Here is a 10,695-nt window from a genome sequence, read left to right as displayed (position 1 = left end):
GCTGCTGTCACACAATGTGATTTCCCCTTCTCCTCTGCAGCTTGCTCCCTGAGAGACATAAAAGATGGATTATGAAATAATATCCAGTTGAAAAGGATGACAATGGGACCCATGGAGGGGAAGGTGGGAAGTCCAGAGATTCCAGGAAATCTCTAATTATGGGTATACATTTTGTAGTGTACTGTTATAATTCTATATTTGTAAAACCAAATAAAAATTATTTCCAAAAAATTAAATTAAAATAAAAAAATAAATTAGGAATATTATAAAGTCAAGGTCAGGGGAATGCTTGCCTCTTGTATTCCAGCAGGGAGGGCATACCATAACACTGGTACCACCAGTGAAAACCCATTTCTGTGTTACTGCAGGACGATAATGCTCAGGCCTTGGCAAAATTAATAATAATAGTAGTAGTAGTAGTAGTAGTAGTAGTAGTAGTAGTAGTAGTTTATACCCTGCCCTCCCCAGCCAAGACTGGGCTCAGGGAGGCTAACACAAGGTATACAGTTACAGATAGGTAGCCGTGTTGGTCTGCCATAGTCAAAACAAAAAAATTCCTTCCAGTAGCACCTTAAAGACCAACTAAGTTAGTTCTTGGTATGAGCTTTCGTGTGCAAGCACACTTCTTCAGATACGAAGTATCTGGTATCTGAAGAAGTATCTGAAGAAGTGTGCTTGCACACGAAAGCTCATACCAAGAACTAACTTAGTTGGTCTTTAAGGTGCTACTGGAAGGAATTTTTTTGTTTTGACAAGGTATACAGTGGTACCTCAGGTTATATACATTTCAGGTTACATACGCTTCAGGTTACAGACTCCGCTAACCCAGAAATAGTACCTCAGGTTAAGAACTCTGCTTCAGAAATCATGCTCCAGTGGCACGGCTGCAGCGGGAGGCCCCATTAGCTAAAGTGCTCCTTCAGGTTAAGAACAGTTTCAGGTTAAGAACAGACCTCCGGAACGAATTAAGTACTTAACCCGAGGTACCACTGTAAAAACAATTGATTAAAATACAACTTAAAAACAAGATTAAGTATAACATTAAAATGCAGCCTCATTTCAGTAGAAACTCAAATCAAAACCGTTTTGGGGATGAAAGTGTCAAATCTTCACCAAGGCCAAGTATCCAGACTGGTCCTACGTGGGCCAGAAAAAAGCCAGGGAAATCCCCAAATAGGAGTTCCATCGAAGAGAAAGGAAAAAGGAAAGAGGGGGAGGGGTTCCATGGGCTGACCATTATGCACTTAGTCAGAAATGCAGCGGAAAACAGTTTTTCAGGAAACCTAACTATGGTGCACTCGGTGACCCAAGCCAACTTGCAACCTGCCACCCACCCACTCCAACGCTTGTCTTCTACTTGTCACCATTTCCTGTCAGATAAAAAAACAACTACCAGGTAATTAGTTGAGGCAAGCGGAAAGTGATTTCCTTAATTAATTGGTGGGGAAGACGCTCGGAAAGGAAAGATCGTTCTCATGCAGAAACAATGGGCAGCTTTTGTTCAATGCACAGGATAATGTTCTCAAGCCATTGCCAGGTGGGAAGGAAAGGGGAACATCAGGTTTGCTAAATAATTCAGTTTGATTTATTTGATACCATTGCTGATTCCTTCATTCCTTCCCTTCCACGCCAATCCAGCAAAACAGGCAACTTCCCCTAAGCAGAGGCATTGTAAAGAAAAAGGGGAAGAAGAAAAAGACAGTTTTCTTTAAGCTCCTAGAGACAGAGGCAAATCAGAATAAGAGTAATAATAGAAAATTCAGGTTTACTAGGCAGGCATCCCCTTTTCTCCCCACTGAAGAGAGAGTGACTTTTGCAGTTCAAGCAAATTATGTCGTAGTCAAGTGTCTAAAAATATTGGACAGGCAGTGGGAAGAGAGTATAAGCATATTGATAAGAAAAGAAAATGCTCCATTTTCTGAAAAAGCTGTTCTAATGAATCACAGAAATACACTTGGAGAGGCTGTCACTTGAAGTTCACGTACACTGCAGAACAAAAATCTAATTAACCTCTCTGATTAAATAGCCTAGGATTGCTTACTTATTAATATTCCTGTCACAATTATCATAATCTAAACTTTTTCTGTCAGGAAGCAAATGAGTAAACAATTAAACCCCTGTGTTGCAAGCAAATATCAGTAATATCCAAAGGCAACACGATGACCAAGTACAACAATGCGATGTCAATATAAACTCTGTATATAATCTATACAGAACATGGAACAATATGAATTATATGAAATATGTACTCTCTGCAAAACCAAATAAACAGAAATCTTCTAAATCTCTTAAAGTCACAAAATATGCACTCTTGTTGGATTCTCTTGAAAACATAGAACCAAATAAACATAAGTCTTAATAGGTCTCTGAAAGTCTTTGTGAGCTATGCAATGGGTCAGATTCTTATCTGAAGAAAACAAGCCGTAAAGCTTTGTTTTAAGACGTCCAACACTGCCGAAGTGGTCCACAAACAGACGTAGTGAACAGTGATTCCGGATATACTCACATAAAGTGATATCTGAAATTGACCCATGGTTATTGTGTACAGTGGTGCCTCGCAAGACGAAAAGAATCCGTTCCACGAGTCTCTTCGTCTTGCGGTTTTTTCGTCTTGCGAAGCAAGCCTATTAGCAGCTTAGCGGATTAGCGCTATTAGCGGCTTAGCGGATCAGCTAAGTGCTTTAGCGGCTTAGCGGATCAGCTGATAAGCGGTTTAGCGGCTTAGCGGATCAGCTGATAAGCGGCTTAGTGGCTTAGGATCAGCTGATAAGCGGCTTAGCGGCTTGGGGAAAGGGGGGGAGGGGAAAAAACCCACAGGAACTCACAAGACATTTTCGTCTTGCAAAGCAAGCCCATAGGAAATTCGTTTTGCGAAGCACCTCCAAAATGGAAAACCCTTTCGTCTAGCGGGTTTTCCGTCTTGCGAGGCATTCGTCTTGCAGGGCACCACTGTAGTATTGTTTGCAAAAAACAACTTCTAGCGAATACCTGACCTCTGATGAACCTACCACAGGAAACTCGCTTCCCTAGTTGTCAGAGGAAGGGCAAACTAAGCAAAGGGCTAGAGAATGAGATAGAAGTCATAAAAGGGGTGGGGGACAGAAAATCTTTAGGACACCCATGATTCCTCCCCTATAATTCATTTATGGGCATTTAAAGGCCACAAGGCATACTGTTGCCAGTTGCCTTTGCTTGTCTGGAGGCAGTTGGAGGATGGATGGCGGCTAACAGACAGAGGTTGAATCCTGACAAGACAGAAGTACTGTTTTGGGGGGACAGGAGGCGGGGAGGTATAGAGGACTCCCTAGTCCTGAATGGGGTAACTGTGCCCCTGAAGGACTAGGTGTGCAGCCTGGGAGTCATTCTGGATTCACAGCTGTCCATGGAGGCGCAGGTCAATTCTGTGTCCAGGGCAGCTGTTTATCAGCTCCATATGGTACGCAGGCTGAGACCCTACCTGCCCGCGGACTGTCTCGCCAGAGTGGTACATGCTCTGGTTATCTCTTGCTTGGACTACTGCAATGCGCTCTATGTGGGGCTACCTTTGAAGGTGACCCGGAAACTAGAACTAATCCAGAATGCGGCAGCTAGACTGGTGACTGGGAGCGGCTGCCGAGACCATATAACACCGGTCTTGAAAGACCTACACTGGCTCCCAGTACGTTTCCGAGCACAATTCAAAGTGTTGGTGCTGAACTTTAAAGCACTAAACGGCCTCGGTCCAGTATACCTGAAGGAGCGTCTCCACCTCCATCGTTCTGCCCGGACACTGAGGTCCAGCGTCGAGGGTCTTCTGGCAGTTCCCTCACTGCGAGAAGCCAAGTTACAGGGAACCAGGCAGAGGGCCTTCTCAGTAGTGGCACCCGCCCATGTGGAACGCCCTCCCACCAGATGTCAAAGAGAAAAATAACTACCAAACTTTTAGAAGACATCTAAAGGCAGCCCTGTTTAGGGAAGCTTTTAATGTTTAATAGGTTATTGTATTTTAGTGTTTTGTTGGAAGCTGCCCAGAGTGGTGGGGTATAAATAAATTATTATTATTATTATTATTACAGACTAACATAGCCATCTCTCTGGAAATTTGCCATTCACTCAGATTAGGCTGTAATCCTAAACAAGTTTACTAGGGTGTAAGACCTATTGCACACAGCAGAATGTGTTTCTTTTTATATATATATAAATATTTATTAAGGTTTTTACAATGTTACAAAATGAAAAAGAAAAAAGAAAAAAGAAAAAAGAAAAATAGTTAAAAACAATCCAATCTTTTCATCACTTATCTTTCATTTACTTGTTTCCCGGACCTCCTCATACCTCCCCTTTTTGTATTCCAGTTCAATTTATTAGTTCAGCAATTCCTTTCCCTCCTTATTTTATCCTGATCTTTAATCTTGATATATTGCAACCTAAATTTACCTGTTAAGAATCCAATTTTTTTCATATTCTTTTATACCATTACAGCTAGAAACCCCTTAACTTCAATCCAACATCATTCTAACATTCATTAGTTTTACAATGTTTCTGTAAATAGTCTTTAAATTTCTTCCAATCTTCTTCCACCGACTCTTCTCCCTGGTCCCGGATTCTGCCAGTCATTTCCGCCAATTCCATATAATCCATCAGTTTCATCTGCCATCCTTCCAGAGTGGGTAGATCTTGTGTCTTCCAATACTTTGCAATAAGTATTCTTGCTGCTTGTGTTTCTAAGAAAATAAGCATTGGGTTTTGGTGCCAGTTTGCCCATACCAGGGTGTTTTGGGTTAAAAAATAGTGGAAGAACGAATCACAGAACTCCAGGTAAGTTGTCATTTGAGCCAGTATTAACAAGAATCCTTGGCAAGAGCGATGGACCATTTGTTTGTTTTTTTAAAGGCAGACTAATTATAAGCAACTGGAATTAATGTGACTTAAAGCTACTAAATCAGGCACAACTCACAGTCACATCAATCCAAGGATGTGCTGACCTTTAAAGGATTTTTTTTTTTTAATTTGATAGATTTGTGAAGAGGAATTGCAAATTAAAAAAGGGTAAACAATCATTGGCTCTTGTGTTTAAAAAAAATAGACAAAAATATATACAGACACTTTGTGGAACTACAGCAATGTTAACGACCTGCAGATCCGGAAGAAAACATCTAGATAAAACATTATTTATTTCTAGTGTAAAATTTACAATACAATCCTGGTCAATTTAATGGGAGCTATTTGCATAACTTTCATGTACGTATACAGTGATCAAAAGACAGACTGACAATGCTGTAAGCTCAGAGGGGCTTATACCCTAACATTGCTTCCACGCAGCAGTTTCCTCTAGAGTAGGGGCTACTCATACAAGCAAGTTTTGCAGAGCATCAACCCAATGTTGTTCTCATGGAAACACAATGCCACATTATTTTCCCATTTAACCCAGATTTACTGTCTTCGTGGAAAAATGCAATGAATTTAAATTTTTTAAAAGACATAGATCCTATGTGGTGGACTTGTAGAAGGGTAAAAGAGAACTGGGAAATGATACATAATGAATGGAAAAAATGTTCAAAATAACTCCCCCCCCCAAAAAAAAAAAAAACCAGAGTCCTTTCTGCTAGGAATAATTCGGATTGAAATTCCCAGGTGTCAAAAAATGTTATTTGTGATTCGAGGACCCGATCCCCGCTTGGGGAATAAAGACACGTGGACACAGAATGTAAGGTTAATGGGTAAGGTAAAGGCCACAACTTTATCGATTACAGCATGTGAGAAGGTATTGGCTTAGGCATTGAACCACGGAACATTAGACTCCACCCACTCGTAGAGGGGTGAGTCTGAGGAGGGGTTAACCACCAGTAGGGGAAGCCTGTTGATGCTAATCCAACTATAGGCTCTCTTCCTGATGTCACCGAAGGTCGTGCCATGGCCCCCCGCCACACGGGCATCGGACAGGATCCACGACCGCCGGATTCCTTTAGCGGAATACCCAAAATTGCCGGGGAAGGCGATGGCCACACCTTGCCCCCCGAAACACCAACAACACATTCCAATGCCTAACCACCAAATACCACGAAAGTTGTGGCGGTTGCTACGAGGTAGGCGAAAAAAACCAAGAGGCCGGGCCAATTTAGCCAATTGGAAAAAACTCCTACCAGGCCCCCTGGTTAAACAGGGCGACCAACCAGAGGTCCATAGCAAAGTCTCAGGAACAGCTAATCTAAAGGGAGTGGAGGGTGGGTGACTTGAAGAAAATGTGTGTGCAATGGTGGGGATGGCCGGTGCGGCTGCGTTTGAGCAGCAAGCCACGCCCCCGCCGAGCTTCCCTATTGGGTGCCCAACTGGGGAGGTGCGTGGCGCCAGCCCTGGAGTTCAAGCAGGGGGCAGAGTGCCCCCTGCATGACGCAGGAATCATCTCCCGCTCACAACCCCTTCCCTCCTGGGAGTAGGAAAGGCTTTATGTACACCACAACTGCGGCCCATGTTTTGTTAGCCCAAAAATGGAAAACAAGTAAGGTCCCAACCAAAGAAGAACGACAACTTAAATTGACAGAATATGCGCAGATTGCAGACTTAACATATAGAATAAGAGAACAAGAAGAACATACGCTTAGAGAATATTGGGAAATGTTTCTTGAATATATGGGGTAAAATTGTGTACAGCTGAAAACGGAGGTAGCATTGAGATAAATTCAACAGTGTAAATAAGTTTTAATGGAAGTAATAATGGAATACTGAATGGTATGGTTTTTATAAAGTATGCAGGGATTTATGATACACAAAATGAATGATGGAATGAGAAGAATGGAAGTCACTGATGTCTTAAGGAGGTAAAAATGAGTCCTTTCAATTGCAAAACAGAAAATTTAATAAAAATTAGATTAAAAATAAAAAAAACACACGGAGAGAAGTTGTAAATACATTTTGGTGAGGAGCAAGTAGTGTGGATGATGTGAAAAACTTTCATCAATGAGCGGCACCAACACCACAATAAACGGCTTAGTATATGGTATGCAAAGCATTAGTAATGTTTAACACGCATAGCTTTTCGAAGAGAACAATCCAAAACACAAGCTAGGACATGAGTTTACAGATGATCAGGACTTTGACTGCCATTCAGATTCTAGGTTAGGGTGTGCAAAAGTCATAACAGGCCCAACTAATGCTGTACAATAACAAATTTGGCTCTAGAATATATTCTAAAAGTGTTATTTAAAGGACAAGTCAACAAAAACATAGTTGCATCAAAGACAGAAAGTTAGAAAAATATTAGCTTGGGATAGCGGGGGAGTTCTCCCCCCCCCCCCCGCATCTGAAGACATTTGCCTGGTATTTATCTATACAGTACTCTTGATTGTGAGCACTGAATTAAGATTCAGGGTCAGTGCAAATTTTTCCAAAGGATGTGAATTTGTTGTTAGGTTTAGTGTCAGAATTATTTAAGTACCATTAGCTTGTGTTTCCCATAGTTTTAAAGCTTGATTGCTGTTTAATGATGTGTGAAATGGTATGTCTTGTTTTGTATTCCATTTAGCATCCTTCAGTATAAGTTAATGAAGTTTTTGGTGCAGGAATTATTATCTTCCTGTCAGGTTAGTCCTTGGCCTTTCTCCTGAGAGTTTTAACCAACACACAAATACAATCCCAGTTTTGCTTTCTGTAGGTACCTTTCCAATACTTTTCTTATTTGTCGTTAACATTTTTATCCTGCCCTTCCACCGTCAAGGTACGTCATAAAGGTATAGTTAAAGTCCAGTAAAATATGGGCATTGAAAATAGAACCATCCCAAAAATGAGTTGTAAAAACACATGATCAGCATTAATCATATTGGATAACTCATTTAAGGGTCTTTGCAATAAAGATGTTTTAGGTCAGCCTGATAAGCCTTCTGAAGGAGTTCCATATTTAAGTTACTACAAGCGAGAAAGACCTTAGCAAGCAACTAGGCCATTAAATCCTTGCTGTAGCAAATTACAATGGATGGAGATGTGCTTGTCCACAGCATTAGACCCCATATACTCCCTGCCTAGCAGGCAGGTGATGGACAAGAGAATCCAGAAGTCTTCACCAATTTAACTCGTCCCCATAAAGCTCCCCAGTCCCTACTCTCTAGCCAAGTCCTGATCTGTTAGACCCTCAGTTGCCCAGAGTGCCTTCCATTAGCTTCAGCTGGTGGCCCAGCTACGTCCCTATGTGGACAGGGATAGCCTAACTACTGTTGTCTATGCTCTGGTAACCTCAAGGTTAGATTACTGCAATGCATTATACATAGGGCTGCCCCTGAAGACTGTTTGGAAACTTCAGCTGGTGCAGAATTCAGTGGCCAGGTTGCTCACCGGAGCAAGACGGTTTGAGCATATTGCACTAATCCTGGTACGACTGCACTGGCTACCAATTACAGTGGTACCACGGGTTACAGATGCTTCAGGTTACAGACACTGCTAACCTGGAAGTAGTACCTCAGGTTAAGAACTTTGCTTCAGGATGAGAACAGAAATGGCGCAGCAGCGGCACTGTGGCAGCGGGCAGCCCCATTAGCTAAAGTGGTACCTCAAGGTTAAGAACAGTTTCAGGTTAAGAGCGGACCTCCAGAACAAATTACGGTAAGTAATACCCAAGGTACCACTGTAGTTTCTGGGCCCAATTCAAAGTGCTGGTTTTGACCTAGGTAAAGGTAAAGGTAAAGGTACCCCTGCCCGTACAGGCCAGTCGTGTCCAACTCTAGGGTTGCGTGCTCATCTCGCTCTAGAGGCCAGGAGCCGGCGCCGTCCGAAGACACTTCCAGGTCACATGGCCAGCGTGACGAAGCTGCAGCTGGCGAGCCAGCACCAGCGCTGCACACGGAAACGCCGTTACCTTCCCGCTATAAAGCGGTACCTATTTATCTACTTGCACTTAAGGGTGCTTTCGAACTGCTAGGTGGGCAGGAGCTGGGACCGAATGACGGGAGCTCACCCCACCGCGGGGATTCGAACTGCCAACCTTATGATCAGCAAGTCCTAGGCACTGAGGTTTTACCCACATAGCCACCCGCATTCCCATGTTTTGACCTATAAAGCCTTAAATGGCTCAAGACCCCAATACTTCAAGGTATGAACCTACCTAGACCCCAATATCATCTTCCAAAGGCCCTTCTTTATGTGCCTCCCCCTCGAGAGGTCCAGAAGGTGGCAACACGAGAACGGGGCCTTCTCAGCAGTGGCTCCCCATCTGTGGAATGCTCTCCCCAGGGAAGTTCGCCTGGTGCCTTCATTATATACCTTTAGGCGCCAGGCAAAAATGTTCCTTTTTAACCAGACCTTTGGTTGACCTATACCCTATAAAAATGTGGCTCTTTTTTGGGGGGGTGTTATTGAGTTATTGTTCTTACTTTGATTTTATATATTGTGATCTTTTGTGTGAATCACCCTGTGACCTCCAGGTATAGGGAGGTATATAAAATAAATAAATAGATTTAGGTAGGTAGGTAGGTAGATGATAGATATAGATAGATAGATAGATATAAATAGATTAGATTAGATAGATAGATAGATAGATAGATAGATAGATAGATAGATAGATAGATAGATGATAGATAGATAGATATAGATAGATGATAGATAGATAGATAGATAGATGATAGATAGATAGATAGATAGATTAGATAGATGATGATAGATAGATAGATAGATAGATAGATAGATAGATAGATAGATAGATAGATGATAGATAGATATAGATAGATGATAGATAGATAGATGATAGATAGATAGATGATAGATAGATAGATAGATAGATAGATAGATAGATAGATATAGATAGATGATAGATAGATGATAGATAGATAGATGATAGATAGATGATAGATAGATGATAGATAGATGATAGATGATAGATAGATAGATAGATGACAGATAGATAGATAGATAGATAGATGAGAGAGAGAGAGAGAGAGAGAGAGAGAGAGAGAGAGAGAGAGGGAGAGAGAGAGAGAGAGAACCTGTCACATAATCATAGAATTGTAGAGTTGGAAGGGACCCCATGGATCACCTAGTCAACCTCCTGCAATGCAGGAATCACAACTAAAGAATCCCTGACAGATGGCGATCCAACCTCTGCTTAATTGTACTTTGGATTGTTCTGCTCCTTGCAAAGTCAAAAGGCACACTTGGCCTCATGGAGGTCCGATTTATATGTTATGCAAAGCAGTACACTCTTGCTCCACTTTCAGAGTTGTCCCTGCATCACTTCAGGAAATGCCTGCCTTTATTGTATAGGTCTTGCTAGCAAAACTCCCCTAATGAAGGGGTTGTCATCAGCATGGTGCAATCCATCCTGCCCTGACCACATGAATGAAAGATGCAGGCAGGACCGGCCCAAGACATTTTGGCACCTCAGGCGAACCACAAAATGGAGGCCTCCCCTCCCCGCCAGGAAAGAAGGGGTGAGTGGAGGGAAGATTTACATCAGGAACAAGGGGGGGACTAAAGATCTACATCAAGGTCTGTTGCCCTTTTGGACTGGCCCTGGAGGCAGATGTTGACCAAACTGTCAAGGAATCAACTGTTTCCACCCCAGATACCATCAGCGGGTTCTTAGCTGCCATAAGATGATCACTCTTAATTGCCCCACGGAAAAAAGGAGTGTGACTATTGCTGAGAAGGTAGTTGAGAAAAAGGATCATACAGCATCCATCTAAGATAACAGAAGAGCAAAAGGCGCTTGCTGACCTACCCAAACTTTCTCAA

This window comes from Podarcis liolepis, assembly GCF_965112155.1.
Source record: "Podarcis liolepis genome assembly, contig: HAP1_SCAFFOLD_47, whole genome shotgun sequence".
Taxonomy (NCBI): domain Eukaryota; kingdom Metazoa; phylum Chordata; class Lepidosauria; order Squamata; family Lacertidae; genus Podarcis; species Podarcis liolepis.
The sequence above is the reverse complement of the archived record's forward strand: the minus strand, read 5'-3'. Positions refer to the sequence as shown.